Source organism: Rattus rattus, chromosome 17 (assembly GCF_011064425.1).
Source record: "Rattus rattus isolate New Zealand chromosome 17, Rrattus_CSIRO_v1, whole genome shotgun sequence".
In the NCBI taxonomy this organism is placed as follows: domain Eukaryota; kingdom Metazoa; phylum Chordata; class Mammalia; order Rodentia; family Muridae; genus Rattus; species Rattus rattus.
This window is the reverse complement of record NC_046170.1, coordinates 135,553-156,725: the sequence shown is the minus strand read 5'-3', so window position 1 is coordinate 156,725 and position 21,173 is coordinate 135,553. Positions and strand designations below refer to the sequence as shown.

The following is a 21,173-nucleotide window of genomic DNA, read 5'->3' as shown; positions in this document are numbered from 1 at the left end:
TTTCTCAAATTGCCGAAAGGAAGAAGATAGAACAGGTGGCATTACTGAGGGCCCAGAACTATCAACAGACAGCCAAGCATGTGAACACACATGACTGTATGTGTTTCCTTTAAATAACTGCCACCTGATACTTTTCTAACATTTATAAGTACTGTATGTGTACATGCTATCAGGAAGTGTGCCAACATGTGTCTGTCAGAATGTGAATGTCAGAAGAGAACTTGTGAAGACCTATTTCTTTCCCAGTTTATGTGCCTTTGCCCATTAGGTCATCCAGAGCCAAAGTCTGTCCAGGGGTTGGAAGTAATGGAGGAAGACATGGAAAGGGTAGAAAGTTGCAAAGTATTTATGCCCTACTCAAGATTTTGGGGTGATACCCTAGACAAAGTGGGAAAAATAAAAGAGCTCATACTAGAAGGCTGATCTAATCTCATCTGTGTTTTTGGAATGCATGATTTACAGAATAAATTAGAGGGGCAGAAGGAAATTGCAAAGCATCCGAAAGACCATGAAGGGTTATTTATCTGGAGGGAATGTACGAAAAATGCAGATTCCTGAGATCATTCTAGATTCATTAGGGTTGAGGTAGGGCCCAAGAATCTGTAGCTTACTGTCAGCATTGAAGGTGACTCTAATCTCCACAGATTATAATTTAACTCTGAGCAAAGGAGAGCCCAAAACAAGCGCTAGTCCATCTTTTATTGGCTGGTTTGCTCACACTGAGTCCTGATTAGCTCTGTGTTCAGAACAGGTCATCGGCATCTTTGAGGCACAGTGTCCACTGAAAGCTAATAGTTGTCTGGAATTACAAGAAGAGAAGATATTTCTAAAAATTAGTAACACGCTGTGTTGAGACAAGGCCTGGAGTTGCTTCCACATCTCTTGTGATATCTCAAAAGTAGAAATGCTATTTCAATACAAATAGCCAAAGTTTTGGTGATGTTTTTAGAAACTAACATTAGCTGAAATGTTGAACTCTATGGCTCACGTCTTCCAACATCAGCATCTTTGAAAGGAACTTTGCAGAACCCTGAAAGGCGGTCATTATGGGTGACAGAGCATCAAGGGATACTTACTTAATGTGTACTCACAGCCTAACAGAAGACTTACCGGCTTACACATAAAACTCCACAAAAGCCTGCTAGCGAGCCGTACTCTCAGAATAGAAGCCATCCTGGAAGGGCAGAAGCTCAGTGATCCATGAGACACACGATGCAGGCCCTCTTGTCTGCGCACAGAGTCCCTTCCTTTCATCACACTTCAGTCTCAGAGGATTCTGTTTAGATCTGTGGAACTCGGTAAGATTCGCCCACTGCTTGTACCCTCCTCCCCACTCCACTTTCTGAAATGTAGCTCTGCTCAGTACCCAGTGTTCTGATTTGTGGACGGGGCTGTTTCAGTCATTTAACTTCTCGGAATATTGCTGCCTTCACGACTAATATATTCTTCAATGCACTACAGGGAGAAAATTACATTAGCTCTTTTATCAGTGGTGATACACACACACACACACACACACACACACACACAGGGCTGGGCACAGGGAAAACACCCTGCGAATAGTTTCAAAGTGAACCAATGCAGTGACACAAACCATTCTGTTTAAAAGGATAAGGACCCGGCTAGGTTGGCAGTACATTTGCCTGGCATGCACGGAGCTTTAGACGTCCATGTCATGCTACCCAGCACCAAACACACTGGGTGTGAATGATGCTGCGTTCCCGAAGTCCCAGCATCGGAAAGAAGAAGGAGGGAGATTCAAAGTTCAAGGAAATCCTCAGTTATTCAATGAGTTTGAGGTCAGATGGGCTGTGAGAGATCTTGCATCAAAACCAAACAAATGTCCGAAAAAACCAAAGCCATGGCTCAATGAGTAACTTCTCTACCACAGATACGGTCATGCTTTCAACCAATGCTCAAGTAACACTGAAGCCGGATGTTCCAGAATTCTGCCTCAAGGGAGCAGTAGCAGTTTCAGGAGACCTAGGAGTAATTTTGTAAGATGTCTAGTACAGGAGCAGGTACAGGGCATCCAATATATAGCTCCAGTTCTAAGCCAGATGGTCAGTCTTTGACAAGTCTACCTCAGAGCTTAGTTTTAATAATGAGTGTACAGGGGCACGTGTGAAATGACCTGAGCTGTGACCTGGGTGTTAGACTATGGTCAATAGAGAAAAAGCAAAGGTTAAATTGCTCACCCCAATGTAAGCTTTAAGCTGTGCCCATTACTTAACTTTCTAAAATATAGTGGTCTAGTGAACAACTAGACTGTGTATATATAACATGTGTACGATTCCATGTGTGCTTCTGAATATACACATATACGTACTTCTAGACCTGGCCTCAATTCTTGCTGCAAGTAGCATGAATGAAGGTGATCACCCTATGATAAACACAATGAAAGATGCGGTATCATCAGTGTTCCCCATGACACACGTTCTTAAGGAGAACGCACTGTTTCGTATAGGGGTAGAAAAAAAAATCAGCCGTTCTAATGGTTTGATATTAAAATCTTACAGCTGAAGGCAGCAAATAGTTGACTTAGCTGCCTTAGTTGACAAGATTCACTCCTTGTAAGAAATGAAATCATTTTATAAAGAAGCTAAGAATTGATCTGTGTTAGATCCCACCACCATACTAGGCTAACCCCAGGCAGGCAGGAGAAGAAAGGTAGACACACTGCGATCCCGGCATGGCACGGCACGGCACGGCACAGCTCTTCAGCGTCCCAAAGCTCTGCTTGCCATCCTGGCTTTAATCACAAGGCAGCTTCCCCGGACAGTGCCTTCCTCTGTTCTGGGATATGGTCTCTCATTCTCACCCCAACGCCTCCATTTTGTTGCTTCTCAACTCACTTCCGAAGGTTCTATAAGTGAACCCCCACGGTAGCCCTCAGGGAGAGGAACCTTAGGTGTCACTTGATTAATTTCTGGTTGGTCGAAAATTGTTTTCTTTCACAAGACATGGAAAACAAAACTCTTTCATGGAAGTCTGAATTCCTACTGGCTAACAGAGAAAAATGACCCTCTATACTGGTCATTCATCAAAAAAGAATGTCTTCCTTCTACTCATGTAAGAAATCTGACTATCATTAACCAGAAGACTAAGTAAAACATTGTTTCAAATATTTTAATCCTAACATGAAAGTCTTGCTTCGGACTACTTACATTGTGGATACACTGACATTCACCCTCCATAATAGCCTCTTACCATTTACATGATGGTTGTCAAGGGAATTAGCTGTTGAGGACAGCTGGCTGTCTAGGTGGCGAATTTACCATGGAGAAAACAGTGTAGCTCAGGGGTGGAGTAGTTGGCTAGAATACACAAGGGTCTTGATCCCATCTTTAGCACAAAGCAGAAAGAAAGCAGAACAAGCACAGTGCACAAAACAAAATAATTCCACTGTTCCTTCACTCGAGTATTTGATTAATCAAAGGGACTTGATTAATTAATTAATTTTTAATGGCCTGATCCTTAAGGCCATGTTATGTCCCCATAGAGAAAGGTCCTTGCTGCCAAGGCTGAAGACCTGAATCCAGTCCCCCAGACACATGATTAGAAGACGAGAAACAATTTAATTTCCAACCTATCCTCTGACCTTGAAATCACAGCCAGGGGGTGCCTGCCCACACGGACACCGATAGACAAATAAATAAAAATGTAAAAAGTCTTTGCTTAATTCTTCAAGTGATTATCTGAACATTCATTTTGCTGCCCAATTTTGTATAACATGGGAGGAGTAGCAAAGGCGGACTGTTCTACATCTCAGGGAATTAACTAAGAAGGAGAGCTTATTAGTTAGTGTATGTATATGAAAAAAGGGCGGCGTGTATAAAGTGTTTGCTAGGTAAGAACGTACTGTAAGGCACTTTACAAATATTGACTTTCCCTCTACAGAATAATCCGGAAGCAGATGCCAAGGAAATCACAAATCACAAAGAACTACAGGAACTGGGTTTGAAATGTCACATGTGTTTCTTGCAAGCTCTCGATACTTGTGGAAACTGATTCAAGTGAGATGCTCAAACAAGCACTGGGACATAAAGGCAATAAATAAGTCTTTAGTACAGTTCTTGGGATGGAGCAATAGACTGGAGATTGGAAGTCAGGTCTGAAAACACGACGCTCACAATGTTTGCATTTTTGTACAAATGAATACTCCCTCAAGGTAATACCAGATACCAATAACAAAGAGTTACCTTTTAATCTAAATATGATCATTTAATCTAAATACAATCATGTCTACAGGATCTGTAGGATTATAAGCAGCAGGTGAAATTCTACTAAGGAAACAACGAAATAAAATAATCAGAAAAGGGAAAATAAAACCAGATCCAGGTTATAAAGTGCTCTCCAGTCTGTTCCTCACAGCCTAGCCAGTGTGCCATCCTGACCTTTGGGACTGAGTCCAGTGTATACACGTGAATAGCGTAACTGCTGGCCTGCAGCGCGTGTGCTCTGGAGTTTGGGGAAGCTTCTACGGGTGAGCTTGAAGCCAAAACCCATTTCTGCCCTGAAATTAAAACGAATTTGAGCATCCTGAAGTGGTGCTTAGTATTACAGCTTGGTCTGTTTCAGGGGACGCAGAAATGGGGTAGCTTCCACAACCATCTGGAGGAGTGCTGTTTTGGGTTATTAACACCAACACGTGGTCTTCTATACACTCAAGCTTGAAGGCCACACTTGACGACATGAATTGATGCATCAGCCCTAACTCTGAACTACGGAAAAACAAGACCAACTTAAGTATGTAGCTTTGCAAACTCCAGGCGGTTGGGTTGTTTCTTATCTTCCCACACATCCTACCAAGTCTCTACACCGTCTGTATTTTTTTTTTCCATTCCCTGGGAATATTGAAAGAGATCTTTATGTGGAAGCACTCAGAACAAGGATATAAGCCCTGAGCTCAGAGTTTGCAAACACATTCCTGGAACAGTGGCTCTCAGGTCCTGCATCTGAGATACACAAAAGCCCCATCTTGTTCTGCGAGACCTACACACAAAAAGCTGTGTAGGAAGCCTGGGCAGGCTGCCTCCCGAGTCAGCACGAACATACTGGGTTCGTTGATTCTGAATCAAGAAGGGACAGTTCACTAGGTGATAAGTAGAAAAAAGGGCAAGATCACACCGAGCAAGCAAGGAACTCAGCCTTCATCACATCTGTCAGCTCTCGTGATTTCCCGTCCTTGGTTATAATAGCAGGTTTTTAAGGGTGGTTTTTATGTATTGTGTACATGGAATGTAAAGGCGGTGAGCACCCTTCAGAACACAGCGTACGTTAGGTAATAACACTGTATTGATAATCATAGGGAGTGAGGGAGGGAAGCTTCAGCAGGGCTATTATGCCTGAGAATAAGAGGTTGATCAACGCTGGCTATTTTCTCTTCAAACATATTATTTAACCAGTAGTGAACAGATTTAAAACCCACCGGGGATCTTGAATTCAGCATGGCTGAGTAGTTAAATCTAATGAAAATATCTTAGGTGAGTTTCAGTCAAGGGATTAGCGTATTAAAAAAAGATGTTTAAGGTCAGATATTACAGACGTCCATCTTTGAAAAAATGACCCTGAAAATAGTAATAACAACATTAGTCATAATAATAATAATAATTCTTATGTGCTATACAAATAGTTGAAGGTTAATTAGCAGAGTAACTTCATATAGTAATTCTGCCAGTCTCCTTCAGACAATAGTAATAATAATAATAATAATAATAAACACATATCACATATGTATTATAGTCTGAGTTCCACTCCACCTTCTCATCTATCTTAGCAAATTCTTCTTGAAATAATTAAGAGAATTAGGCAAGCAGGGCTTCCCACCTCTACGTTGGAAGGTATGCATTGAAAACACTGCAGACCCACGGTGCACAGGTAATTAGCAGAGATGTAACCCATCCGATCCTCTACAAAACCATTGTTATTAGGTAGAGGCCATTTCTGATACTGCAGCCTAAAAGCTTTGGGAGGGGGCATGGCGGAAAGGAGGCAACTGGCCTTGGGATTCCCTGGCTTACTTCCTACACTTCAATTAGAAAACAAAGGAAACTGGGCCCTGGGGCAGCCAGCTGGGATAAGTAGCATAGAAATCATCACGGGGAACATAGCACATGAACCAGGGAAAGCAGCACTGTGCTTCACATAACTCGGCTCTTGCCCAAAGATAGAATCTGCTTTCTGCTCTCTGGGTTCAGTGTTTAGAATTTGTCATCCCAACTCCTCTGCAGCCAAGGTAGTAAGCATTTTCCTAGACAATAGGGTCACCATCCTGATGTGGGGATGACTGGAAACTATTTGGCAAAGCTTAGATATGTTCTTAGTTGTCGGATGTGTGTGTGTGTGTGTGTGTGTGTGTGTGTGTGTGAGTGTGTGTGTGTCTATGTATTAGAGGGGAGCTATGAAGCGAGACCAGGTCTGGGTTCTCAGTAGCCTCAGAAAGAACGTCTTTCAACATGAATAATTGCCAAACTATCAATATTGGGCTAAGGAACCTGATTCAAAGGGGTTATTGAAAATCTTTATACACAGACACCCAGAAACACACACACACACACACACAGAGAAACACACACACACACACACACACACACACACACACACACACACACAGAGAGAGAGAGAGAGAGAGAGAGAGAGAGAGAGAGAGAGAGAGAGAGAGTGTCTTTTTGAACCTGGTAGGAGAATCAAGTATTTCTTGTTTGACCCAGGGGAAAAATTTTCACTCTCCAGAGGTAAGGGAAGACTTTGAACAGGAAAGGAGGTAAGAGTCAAAATACTCAGCACCCACACAAGCTGATCTTCTGCCCCTCAGAAGGAATCTAAAATTTGCAACAGCATTGTTATCCAGTAACTTGTCCAGAGAAGACCTGTCTTGGCTGGAGACAGTGACGTAAGCCTCTCTTCATTGACCCTATCCCATCAAGTCAGGCTGCAGCTTTTTTCTAGAGCTCAGGACCAGTCAGTCCTGCAGTTAGGTGTCCCCTTAAACTTCACATGAAAACAAGGTAAGTGAGCCCCAGGGAGTGGTTCTGAGGCATCTGAATGTCAGATGTTAACCACACTGGGTGGTCCAGAGCACAGGGCCATTTGCTCTGCATGAAAATCAGAGGGGGTAGCTTTTCTGACTGGGCCCAGCTCCAGGATGCGCCACAGTAAATCCACCTATTCCTCTGTGTGTGTACATGTACACGCACACACACATATATATGCATATATGTACGGTTGTAAGAGAGAGCTATTTCTGACTCCCTACTGCTGGGATTATAAATTTGTGACACCATACCCAGTTTATTACATGCATTCTGGGAATCAAAGTCAGGTTCTATCTCCCGAGTTCCCTTCACCTGTTCCTATGAGGTACTGTGTCTCTGCCCGTTCTGTATACACCATTTTTTCAGGGTTAATGAAATTCATAATGAATGAGCATATTCCTCTGTTAGGAACTGTATTAGTCAGAGTCCATGAGGTGATCTTTTTTTCTTACATAGAGAATTTTGTTTAAAAGTTGCATGACACCCAAGAGAAAAAAAGAGTCGTTGGAGCCTGCTTTATATTAACCATGACCCCGCTTTATACTAATCCTAACTCCAAATCCCCTCCTTCGATTACTGAACACACTGCCGGAGAGAGCCTCCTACAGGGTAAGCCTAGAGGACATGAACTTGGCTTATTTCTGGTTTATTCATCAAGACATCTGCCCTCAGAACCCATCCCTTCCTTAGCTTCTTAGAGCTGACCATGTCACCGGGACCAGGATGATCCCAGGGTCTAACGTTGTCATTCTTTTGCAAGTTGGTCAGTAATAAAACTACACTTCTAAACAAAGACCACCCCACCTCCTTCTTACATGCTGTGTAGTTTGGGGGAAAACTTATTTTGGATTTAATTCTGTACCCTATAAGATTAAGGTCCAACTTTATTAACATGAAGGTAATTTTCTCTGCACTGATGGGCTGCTAAGCACGTTTCTCTGACCCCTTTCTCTCGCTGGTAAAGCTGGGCACACAGGAAACCCTGAAGGACACTTTCTGTGGTTCTTATTCATCACTCTAACCTGAAAGCATAGAGGGTCCATTTGTGACATGCTGAAAGCTAGAGAAATCTCGAGTAATTTGGGTGACGATTTTAGGTTCAGTTTATTATTCTCACAATCAGAAAAAAACAAAATAGAAGAATAAAGTGCCACAGAGATACAGGAGCCCCAGTCTTTCGTTTTAGAGTTTGCAGCATGAAGGGCTTTAAAGCTCGCAGGTAAAGCTCTGCAGATAGTGGGTGGACAGGAGGTTGCTTTGGAAAACAGACCTTTCCCTGAGTAATGAAAACCTGCCTTCCATTCATTAAACCAGAGAGAATATTCTATGACATATTGTCTCCTTATCCTTAAACCTCTGGGTGCATGATAATGGAACGCGCCTTCTCTCTTCCTCCTCACTTCTAGGTACATCTGCAGCCTCAGTCCGAGCTCAGTTTCTAGTCATGATGCCTCTATGAAGTGACTTCAACTGCCGAGTACTAAGAGACTGGAGTCAGGCTGTCCCTGTTTGCAGCTACAGCATTCACAAAGCTCTGGGAGAAAAGACCAGCGGTTTCAAATGTGAATCACTTGAAAATTCCGAGACACTTCATTGGATTCTACTTCCATGGGTATTCTTGGGGCTACCCGCTCACCTTGAGCTTGGAGAGTGCCCTGAGACCTTCCACACATACATCAACCTGAACTTCAAACTGATTAACTGGAAAGCCACTGATTAAAAAAGAGAGCTGGTAAGAGGAGAGGGAAACTGATAAATACTGATTATGACTAATTATTGCTGCTTCCGAACAAAGTAAGCAAGGTCCTCACACCAAACCTACACTGATAAGGGATGCTTACTGCTGACTCCCCAGAGGTGGACTCTAAATTCTCTGCTGAAAAGACTGAAACCACAGATGGATGACTGGACAGACAGACAGACAGACAGACACACACACACACACACACAGAGAGAGAGAGAGAGAGAGAGAGAGAGAGAGAGAGAGAGAGAGAGAGAGAGAGTGCTAATGCAGGGGTGTCTTTTCTTTCTCTTAATTCCCGAAAGGGTGTGAATCAAGTTTTCAGTGACCTTTTAAGTACAAACTTTCACATCTCCTATAAAAGATATCTTAAACATGATGTAAGTAAACAGAGTGGCTTGATATATATGATACACACACACGCACACACACACACACACACACACACACACACACATGCGCGAGTACATGCATATAAGTGAGTGCATACAGGTACATTTACATGTTGTGAAAATATTATTCTGCACCAGAGCAGAATCACAAGTTCACAGCAAGTCCAGGGACTGATGAAGTGGGTTAGCAGTTAAAAGCACTTGCTACGCAAACTGAACTGATGGCCTGAGTTTAGATCTCCTGTGCTCATCTAAAAAGCAGAACACAACAATGAAATTAAAAAAAAAAATAAGCAAAAAACAGCTTTAGGTTCACTGTTTTAAGGAACTACAGCAGAGAGTGATAGAAGACACTTGACCTCTTCCCCTGAACTCTGCACATGCATACAGAGGCTCACTCTGTCCATCTTCTGCTACTCTACACACATAGACACACAGACACGGACGGACAGACAGACACACACACACATACACACACTACCACATACACACACACCACACACACACACACACATACACACTCACATACACACACACACACACACACACTCACACACACACCCACACACACACACACACACACACACACACACACACACATACACACCCATACACACACACACACACACACACCCACACACACACACACACACTTACCCATACACACACACACAGACACAGACACACACAGACACAGACACACACACACACACACACACACACACACACACACACACACACACACACACACACACACACACACACACACCACACACACACACACACACACACACACACACACACACACACAAGACGCTGACACTACCAACGTAAGCCAGAAATTTGGATCGTGAGCGGTAGTGAAGACCAAGTATTACTCTGGACATGTGTCTTTTACACAGGAGAGAGAGGATACGGCCCAGTGCTTTGCCTGGCAAAGGGGCAGAAAGGATGCCCTGTGCAGCAATGGCCCCAAACTGTACCTCTCTGCATCCAGATGACCTAGAAATAAAATCTCATGTATCCTTGACAAAATTGGACTCTCCTTTCCCCGGTAAGCCAGTAAGTATCGCTAGCTGTAAGACAGAAACGGGGCCTTATGATGCCCTCCCCTCCCCCTAACTGGAATACTGACTGGCTTGATCATGGGTAGGTCGGTCTTTTTCAGTAATCATTGCTGTGTGAGCTCATATACAATGACCGTACCCAGAAGACACTTTGGCAGTCGTCTCCAACCTCTCCAACCTTTAGCTCTATTTTCCACCCTCTCCCTCCCACCACCAAGGTTTCCCGAGCCTTGGATGGAGGGGGTGTGAGAGACGCTAAAGCTGTTAAGGACAGATGTCAGGATAAGCCTGAGTGAGTACTGAACACTTTACTCTGCACTGTGACCGGTCAAGCAGCTCTGTCACTTGCCGTACCTGCTAGACACCTCGAAAAGACGTTTTCTTGAATAGGCCTGACAGAATGTAAACACAGATTCACTCTGACAGACCAGCACAGACTTCGGAGGGAAGACCTGGGTCCTTTTTGCATCACGTTACAGCCTTGATCAAGGTAGCTCTGTGCCCAAGTTCCTCGTTTGAAAAATGGAATTGCAACAGCACTCGTTTCCAAGTTGGTGAAAATGACCTAAGTAAATCCACACTAAGTGCTCAGAGCTGTATTGGGTATATGGAAAATGACAATAAATTCCAGTCATTTCTCTATATGGACCACACTGTTGCTCATTCATGTTTCAATTACCACATGGAAAGCAAGTTCCAGTCAACATCGTCATCGATTCTGAATAACAAGCATCAAAGGGTTAACAAGCCTCCAACGTGGGCTCTGGGTAAAGTCTGAGAACCTTAGTGTTCCGTGTCCTTTCCTTACCTACAAAATAGGCAAAGGTTTCGTTTCTGTTTTCTCCCGGGTTAACTGAATGTGAAGGTGGTACCGTTACCTCTCTTTACTTTCAAGTAATCTGAACTTTAGCATTCAAATATAAGTTTCACGTAGGTTATTTTCCTACAGTGGGGTCGGGTCAGAGGCCCTCGCAGCATTAGTGCCGTGGAATATGATGAGGTTTCATGTGTCCTGGGACACCATGGGCCATGTAAATTTGTCATGAACATTTGAAAGTCCGTTTTTTTTTTTTTTCTGCATGTAGATATGGTGATTGATAGCTGCTGACGTTTATTCTACTTATTAAAACTGTCTTTGGTTTTGCTTTTCTGCTATAGTTGTGTTGGGGGTGAAGCTGTCCCCACATCACACATTCTCTGGGTACATGCTTTACTCGGAAGCTTTCTGCTTGGTAGAAAAGCCAAGTATAGAGAAGTTACAAGGTTTAGCTAGGATCTTCCGCCTCCATATCTAATGATACAGCATCCGTCTTTTCAGCCCTCATTTGACTGCCTTGTTTTCTTTACGTAGACTGTTTCATTTGCAACAGTAATGCCTAATATCTTATTTCTAGTTGTCTTCATTTCATCATGTGTTACCCTGGGGCTCTGCGGAAGGTTCACCTTTATTCTCACAGGAAAGAACAAAAATGGAGAGTTAAAATGTACCACCCGAGTTACTCGCTCAAATTACATAAAATTTTGTAGCTGTTAAAGCCAATTCACGTTTGTCGTGGTGTTTAATGTCTGGGATCGGATGGTTACGTGTACATGTTTTCAAACCAATTTTCTGACATTTACACTCAGCCTTGAAGTAGATTTAAGGCAACTCCAGATCATTCTACACACACCCTTCTCAGTAGGCACTGCCTGGTCCTTAAAAACAAGGCTCTTCATACCTTTTTAACAACTCTTTACATCTATTTATACAGAAGTGTGTGTGTGTGTGTGTGTGTGTGTGTGTGTGTGTGTTTATTCACACTGGTTCATTCACACATGCCATTGTGTACAAGTAGAAGCCAGAAGCCAGAGGATAATCTTCTGGAGTTGTTTCTCTCCTTCTACCAGAAGACTGAACCTGGGTCCTCAGGCTTGACAGACAACAAGTAGCTTTATAACCCGAGCCATCTCCTTGGGTCCCAAGACCCATTTTGATGACTTCAGATATCTGGGCAATGACCTATGATGGCTTGTTTGTTCTGAGCATCCACACCCATGAACTGTCATGACCCATTGTCCTGTCATTTCTGCATGAGAAAACATGGATACTATTTCTGGGTTCTTTTCAATTTTACTTAAATGTATGAACATACTTTATTTTTTTTAATTTTTTATCATGAATTAGTAAGACATTTGATTATGTTTAAACTGCTTATACCATGTTTATAAGTTACATGCTACCTCATTCATTCTTACAATTTTTGTTCAGTTCATTATCAGTTAAAAAATTCAATTAAAGTAAAATACGAAACTTGTTTAAACATTGCATTTAATTGTATAAAATTAATCTGAGGACCTGGCGTGTTGGAACGTGTATTTAATGTCAGCATTTTGGAGGCAAGGCAGGTAGATTTCTGTGCGTTCAACTTCAGGCCAAGGCTACATAGTGAGCCTCAGCCTCCACAAAAACAAAAAATGCAAATATAATTAAAATGAATATACTATAAAATGAATCTCACTTGTCTCGCATGAATACTTGCATTCTCTCCACATGTACTCATCTCCCACCTGCCTCAGGATTCTCTTACTGGTTACCCTAGGCTAGCCTTAAACTCAAAATCCTCCTGTCTCTGTCTCCAGAGGGCAGTTATAGGTATGTGGCACTGTGCACAGACTCACTTTGCTTTGTAAAATGTAACTAAAGAAAAACGTAAAATTCTATAAATCACGCCCTACTTTATTCTGATCAAACTGCTTTGCTGGTCAGTGTCAGTCTTTTGGGTTCTATAATTTACAACAAGAGCCTTTGAAACAGGGACTCCTTGAAAACATTCATTTCCTCACTTGGATATGGTGAAGACAGCATGGCTACCCCAGGATGCATTGTGGACTAAAGTTAGATTATATTTCGTAAGCCTGCCATTCTGCATACTGTCAATTCTTATTGATGGGAATCTCTATTTTAAAAGAGGGACTGTGTTCGATCCCTGCAGCTGAAGTGTTCATTGAGTAGTGAGCACTGACCAATGGGCTCACTGGCTCAGGGATCATTCATTTCCAATATGCATATGGTACTCATCAGTATGGACGAGGTCCTTAATCACATCGTGCTACGGGTGGGACATCTGATGCCTTTCTGCTTGACTTACTTAAAAGTCCCCAATTTCTAAAAAAATTTCAATGTATTACCCCAGCAGCTCCCCAAATTCAACAGAGTCCTGAGCCCATCAAACCATGTAGGCAAAGGCTGTGCTTACTAAAAGTGTGTTCTTGCTTTTCATCCTCTTTTTGTCTCTTTATAAAGTTCTTTAAGCCTCAAAGTCAATTATGCCAACCATACTCAAATGAGGTTGGTTCTACTTGAAGATGTTGGCAGGTGGGTTATGTGGCACAGAGAGCTGTCTAAGGTTTGTAAAAGCTGGAGCTCATATTGTCTCCCACGTCTGCTAAGCAGGGATCTAGTACTGTTTTTTTTTTAAACAATGCTCCACAAATAAGATAAAGTTCTTTAAGAAGACAGAGAGAAATCGGGCACACAGAAGCATTTCATTCTTCAAGACGCTGAGCTGTGATCAGGATGATAACAAGTACTCAGAATGAGAAGCCGGACGGTGCTCATGACGGAACCATCGTAGTTTTAGGCACTGGATAGCTTTAAATGAGTTTAGTAAATCTCTGAACTTAGACCCATGATTTTTCCAGATGGGAAAGGGCACAACATAGCTCAGGAAAAACTGTGACACGTGTGTCATGAAGATCCACTGTAACAGAGATATGAGACAGAGAGAAAATGGATGACAGAAGTCATTTGTAAAAGACACTGCTCAAAGACATATCTAAGTTGTATGACAAGTCCGTGTACTGTCCTTTGTGTTTCTGTTAATGCAATAAAGTAGTAGGAGAGAAGAGAGAATTTGGTAGATATGTCGAGTCTTTGAGAAGGCAGATGCTTGGCTCAATTCTGCATGGCCTCAGAGACAGAACTTGTAAGGGGTGCTTTATAACCATGTTTCACTCTAAGAGCTGGGCACAGAACTGAGTTAGAGTCCTTGTCTACAGGTTCTCAGGTTCTAATGTAGAAAGTGACTATGCTTACAGATGAATCAAATATAGATTTGCACTAGGTTTTCGGTAGTACAAGGCCAAATGGACACACTCGGAAAGATGAAACTCAAGGCAAACAACGCTGTGGGAATTTTTAAATAGGACACAGATTCTTTGGAAGGAAATGACATCAAATCATTGGAAGTATTCAAAGATGAACTAATCATCTGTGCATCAAATAATACATGAAAATATGAACTTATATCAGAGGACTGCCATGTTCTTTCCCAGTAAAGAATCCGTGATCCTCAGAAGGAAACGAGTCCCATTCTTTAAAGGGCTTCAATTTAGCTGGATTTAGTGCTGCATGCCCTTAATCTCAGCACTCAGGGTTCAGTGGCCCAGAGGCAGATAGATGTTTGTAAGCTTAAGAACAAATTGGTCTACACAGGAAGTTAGTTTAAGGCCAGCCAAGGCTACACGGTGAGGTCCTGTCTCAAAACAAACAAAAGAAAAAGACGTGTGATAGAGAAAAAAAATATAATTTCCCAAGTTCAAAATGAAGACAAGATGAGACATAAAGAGATACTTTGTAAGGCTGATGGAGTTTTTGTTGGCTATCTCCATAATTATATACATCCAGACCACTGACTCGTCTTCGATACATAAAATAGAGATGTTTTTGAGTCTCTGGCACTTATCCACCTATATCACGTATATCCTCTGATCTTGCCCTAATTCTCTGTAACAAAGGCCAGAGACATACTTGTTGGTATGGGAACCAGACCTACTTTTCAGAAACTGGACCATTAATCCATGAAGCATAAAAGCATTACAGAGCATGAGTTAATGGCATCTGTCTTGGTTCTGCATCTATTTAACCCCTGTCAGCGTTCCTGCAGCAAAATGAAAAAGAAGGAGGGGTGGTAGTAAAAGCCTATGAACCATTCTGAAGACTAAGCCATGATGCCAATCCTTTGAGAGGTCAACAATCACCTGGGTAGAAGAAGATATTAAAGAAGTTACTAATAACCGTCTTCAAATATTGATGTTTCTTGACTCCTGATGAGGTTCTGATTGATAATGCTTTTTTTAAGTAAAAAAAAAATGTAAATCAGAAGTTCATTTATTAGTCGATCACAGAAATCGCAGCTGAGCAAAATCACCTGTCATAGAGCTCTAGCTGTTTCCTTTCATAGGACGGGGCTAACTGAGCACTGCAGCTCTCTGTTGCTACCCAGCATTACAAGAGCAATGGGAAACATGCCATTAGCCAGTGAGAGACCCCAATTCCAAATCTCAAGTACACTTTACTGCACACAGAACACTATTGCAAAGGGGAACTATGGTACGCTGAACCGTCTTATTAAGGCCTATTTACATGTGACGGTCATACAAGAAGGTAAGTGCCCACAGTATGGCAAGCACTGAACTTCCCAACATAAAACACCACGTGTGTGCACTGAGATGTTATCAACAAAGGGAGCTATAGCTGTGGTTTGGAAGACTTAAGTGCTGGGCCTTGCTCTGCCTATTGTAGCATGTATCAGAAAGCCACAAGATGTATTTCCCCTCTGGGTCCTCTGGGTACATCACAGTCGATCAGAGCCTGCACAAAAGATGGAAATGCCCAGGCGCACAGGGATATCCGGTCACATCAACTAAAGCACAGCTACCATAAGTGTGGAACCTCCACTCCAGGCCTAGCTTTCGAAAATCCAGAGTTTGGGGAAAGGGTCAATATTAGAAAAAAATAATTGAAGAGCCTTTGGGTTCCTTTTTTGCATTTCCAGGCCTAATTTGTTCAAAAAGTTATGAATATCATGTCTCCTTCAACACACAGAATCCACGTTTGCTTCATTTCACTGTGGTTGAAACTTCCGTGTCAGGAAATTTATCCTCCTAGGAAATGGGACCGGATAGGCAGCAGTTCAACCTGGTCCACGGGGAGGAACAATAGAAATGCTCTTCTTGAAGGCCCGCAAGAGGGCTGGGAGATTATAGCCATCTAAAGAGAACCTCCACTCTTTCCACAGAAAGCAGCACAAAGGCAATTAGAGATGAATGGGGACACCAATTTTCAGAGTCAACCATCAATGTTTTCTGTAACCACTGTCTTGAATTCCACTCCATAACCTCTGTGATGTTGGCATCAAGGCTATGGAGAAAAGCGGATAAATTAGGACTCCCCACCAGATAGGTGAATCATGAAACAGCCATTGACCCAGCTACGTCCCTTTGTGAGCTCAGGATCATCGGTACCCCATGGTAGCGTGGAGGTGACTGTCTGTACCAGAGGGGGCAAGATAAAAGACTAGTAGACACGCAGAGCCTTGTCTAAAAGCTGGCGAGAACTGTTTTGCTGATTTAAAGCAAACTAACCATAGTAATGATCATTTAGTTTTGAACAAGGTCCCCGGATGAGAGTTCTGGGCCATTGCAAACCTTGGCAGTATCACTAGAGTGGGTTACTTTTATCCCTACCATAAAGTTCTGTTCCCAGCAAGCCATTAAATGGAGGCTTCATGCTTAATTCATTTGTTTTTAAGGGGCAGTCAGAAAAGGAACAGCATTGAGATCTTGGGGGACCCTTGTTTAACTAGGCATATAGATAATATGTTATCCTACACAGGAAAGGGAAGGAGGGAAAGAACAGAGGGCAAGAATCAGACACAATGGAGCTAAGAGAGTTTTGGGTTTTGAGCCATTGATTAGATGTGGCTTCCGATAAGCTAAGATTTGGAGTTATTTATCCATATAGTGGGGATATTAAACTGACTTTGAGAATTGTGGGAATTCGGAGGAGAATCAGGGATATCATTAGGATCAATGTATTTGTTCTAAAGGAATAGATGTCAGATGTAGCCCATGAGCCCAGGGGGCCCCAAAGGACAGGGGATCAAGTACCCTAGGACTAGGGTATACTTATTTTCTGGTGACTGCAGTCCTTTCCTTCAGACATAACCTCCATCTGTGCACGGTGAATTGTGTGACTTCCTGTCTTATGTCATCTCGTTTCAAGAGAGAAACGTCAAACTTCACCCTGGGCATTTACTAGCTGCTTGATCTTAGGCAAATGTTCTGCAGTGCTGGGCTGAAGGTTTATGAATTATCTGTGAGATGGAGGTAAAACAATTTTACTCTCAAACCCAGAGCGTTGTCATGAGAAGTGAGTGTCCAGACATCTATAAAGCTCTGTACCAAAACCAATCCCCCGGTATCTCTGGAGGCTCAGAGGTACAGGTTTTGAGTAGAGCTCAGGGCACAGAACGTACAGTCCTGGTAGCCTTTTGATATAGGGATCTGGAGGCTGGGGATGAACGGGCTATGCAAGCACTGGAAGGACTGAGGAGCATTCTATAGACAGCAGGGGTGGGCAGGCAGAGACTCGGATTTGCAAATTCAAGCTAATTGGTCATTATGGAGAGAAGTACACCAGCCCATGGTGGGTTTCCATGGCTTGTTTTTAATCATGTACCCTGCCCTCATGAATTTCCTATTCTCTCATACTCCATCTCCAACACAAGCAGAGATATCGAGGGGCCCACAGGAGCATTTCTGAGAAATGCCATTTCCAAGAGCTGTGCAGAGTGATTTCTCGGAGCCAGCCGTATCAGGGAAGACTGTCCTATGTGTCTGTAGACGAGCTTTCTGACATCCTTGCTGAATTCAGAGAATGCAGTGCAGGTCTGCTTCCTCCTGTTCTTCTTCCTTCCCAGATATTATCTAAAGGGAGACATGAGAGTGTGCTTTGTTCCCGATAGTTGTCATAGAAAATAGTCATCCTACTTTCAGAGTGAGCTTGAAGCTAGCATGGGGATACATGGTGAATTCAAGGCCAATGAAGTCCGTGTAAAGAGACTGTATCTGAAAAAGTGGGGTAGTCAGAAGGAAAGAGGGGAAAAATGCGTGCTTTCCTGTCCCAGGACTGCTACTAGGATATGGGCTGCTGTACACAAAACCTCTATCGCAAAGTCTCAGGCAGGCTGCCCACCCAGACCATAAAACCCACTCAGAAACGTTGTGATTCTTTTTTATGATCAAAATTTTGCCTTGATATCCTTAATAACCCAGTGCTGGAGATGCTCAGGGTAACCTAGGCCCACAACCCCAGCCACTGGAAAGCTGCGGCAGGATTATCATAGGTGCTGCGCTACCCTGGGAAACAGTGAGGCCCTATCTGGAAGCAGAAAGTAGAATGAAAGGGAGACAACAGAGCTAGCTTTACAACGCAGGCCTAACATTTTCCAGGCCCCAGGCTCTAAATGCATTGTAAATCAGCTACTTAGCAAACACTTTCTTAACCAGGCATCCAGCAAGGATCACAGCAGGGAAAAAAAATCCAGGGAGCAAAGAGATTAAAAGGGTCTTAGTTACCTTTCTAATACTGTGATAAGACACCAACCAAGACCAAGGCAACACACAGAAGAAAAGTATTTGAGCCTTACAGTTTCAGAGTATTAGAGACTCATGCTAGAGAGCATGGCGAGGGACAGGCAGGCATGGCCCTGGAGCGGTAGCTGAGGGTTCTATAAGGACACAACTCTAAGGTATTGAAACTAATGGGAATGCTATGGTCATTTGAAACCTCAAAGCCTTGCCCAACAACACACTTCCTCCCACAAGGCCAAACCAACTAATCCTTCCCAAACAGTGACCAAGTGCTCTGACATGAGTCTACGGGAGTCATTCTAACCATTACAAACAACAAGGCATGACAGACTAAGGTGTGTGGTGAATTTCCTGAAGAAATATATGTAATCCTGCAAACTCAAAGGACAAAGAATGCCCATGGTGATAACCAAAGAGGCCGTTTCCCACAGTAGCATAGGCTCAGGAAAAACAAAACAGAGAATGACTTAGCGATGAGGAAAGAAAGACCAGAAAACAGAATTTAATATAAAAAAACAAAAACAAAACAAAACAACAACAACAAAAACAAATGACAGTCTGAACAGCTGTGGTCTTGCTCTTAATGGGACCACAGAGGACCTTAAAGCAAAAAGAGTGGTGCCATGCATGAGTTTGCCTTTTCAGAAAACTGAACCTTGCTATTGTGCAAGAATAGTCCTGAGAAAGGAAATGTGAGCAGAATAGAAGGCAAGAGATGCCAATGTACAGGAAATGACCGTGAAGCTTGGATACTAGGGCTTAGTGAAGGAGACAGTGCTCAGCTAAGATACGGGGATCCACACAGGGAAAGGAAGAAGCCAAAGGTGAGCATCGAAGGCAGACGAGGGTACCATGAGCCAGGAGAGGGCAGCTGCAAGTTGGCAGAGGTGGTCATACATGAATGTTTTTCTGTGTCACCACTAGTGCCCTGAAAACGCCATGTTCTATATAATGTATCCGTATTCATTATCCTGGTAGGATGTGGGGATAGAAACCCTCAGACAGAGCAGAGAGCTGGGAACAGGTAGAAAAAAATAAAATTATAAGTAACCTTCTATAGAGGAAAGATTCTAGAAGACAGTACCATTTTTGTTATATCAGTACAAACTTTTTAAAAATTGTTACACTTTTTTAGACCATAAAAGCTGTAACTGAGTTAGGAATTGGTTTTCGTTTCTTTTCTACTGCTGTGATAAAAATCCAACTTTGGAGAGAGAGGATTTTTATTTGGCTTATGAGACCTGAACATAATCCCTCATTGAAGGCAGAAAAGAAACAAACTCAAGACAGAGAGAACCCTGTAGGGGGAAATTGAAAGAGAGATGATGGAAGAACACTGCTTCCCGGGTTGCTCTCCCTGACCAGCTCGGACTATTTCTTACATAACCCAGGACCAACTATCCAGGGCCAGCACTGCCCCCTGTGCTGGACTCTCCCAATCAACTCTGAATCAACCCTATGTCCTAAAATCAATCTTACAGGGGCATTTTGCCAACTGAGGATCCCTACCCCAAATAACCCTAACGTGTGTCAAGCTGACAAAAATCCACCCCGGACAAACACAGTGTGTAAAGTAACAGGAAACTGCTCTGGAGTAGAACCACGGACCCTCTCTGTTCCTCTCCTCTCATCTAAGGCTCAGGGACTCAGGAAAGCCCTGGGCTCTGTGGAACACCCTGCCCCTTCAACATCCTAGGGTCCATGGATCATATCCCAGGCCATGGGATCACTAGGATCCACTACAGCATGGATACCACACGACCTTGAGATTCAGTAAGTGGTCGGATTGTTCAGTGTTTATTTTATTATGAGACAGGGTTTTTGCCATGTTACTTGCTAGTCTCTAATTCTTAGGTTCTAACAATCCTCCCACTTCAGGCTGGGGCCACAGGTTCTAGCCACTACTTCTGAAAAAGCCAAGCATTTTTAACCTGACAAAGTCGCAGACACTATTTCTTCCCTCAGTGGCTGGCTTTATCTCAAATCATTACACAAATTAGCTAGCCAAGACTCAGAGGCAAATATACCATTTTCCTGTGGAAAACAAGTATTTAAAATTAAAACATAGGGATAGCCCTTTCCCCAAGGCTTTTGTTTTTTCTTTTTTGGTTTTTTTCTGAGACAGAATCTCCCTATACACTTCAGGTTCTCTTAGAGATAGATATCCTCCTGCCCCAGACTCCCAGCTTTCTGCCATTACAGAAATGTGTCACCCCGTATGGCTGCCTCTGTGTTTCTTTCTTTCTTTTTTTTTTTTTTTAAAGATTTATTTATTTATTATATATAAGTACACTGTCGCTGTCTTCAGACGCACCAGAAGAGGGCATCAGATCCCATTACAGATGGTTGTGAGCCACCATGTAGTTGCTGGGAATTGAACTCAGGACCTCTGGAAGAGCAGACAGTGCTCTTAACCACTGAGCCATCTCTCCAGTCCTGCTTCTGTGTTTCTAAATAAGCTATAAGTTGACTGGGACAGGGCAGGGAGGAAGTGGAATGATAAGTGTGGAAACAGGGAAGG

General features: G+C 42.8%; 1 protein-coding gene and 1 pseudogene across 1 annotated transcript in view; one reads left to right on the top strand and one right to left on the bottom strand.

Moving 5' to 3' along the window:
• The window catches only part of Large1 (LARGE xylosyl- and glucuronyltransferase 1), a 243,338-nt gene that overhangs the window by 197,775 nt on the left and 24,390 nt on the right, over nt 1-21,173 (bottom strand).
• Nucleotides 5,587-5,696, top strand: LOC116886728 (annotated as a pseudogene).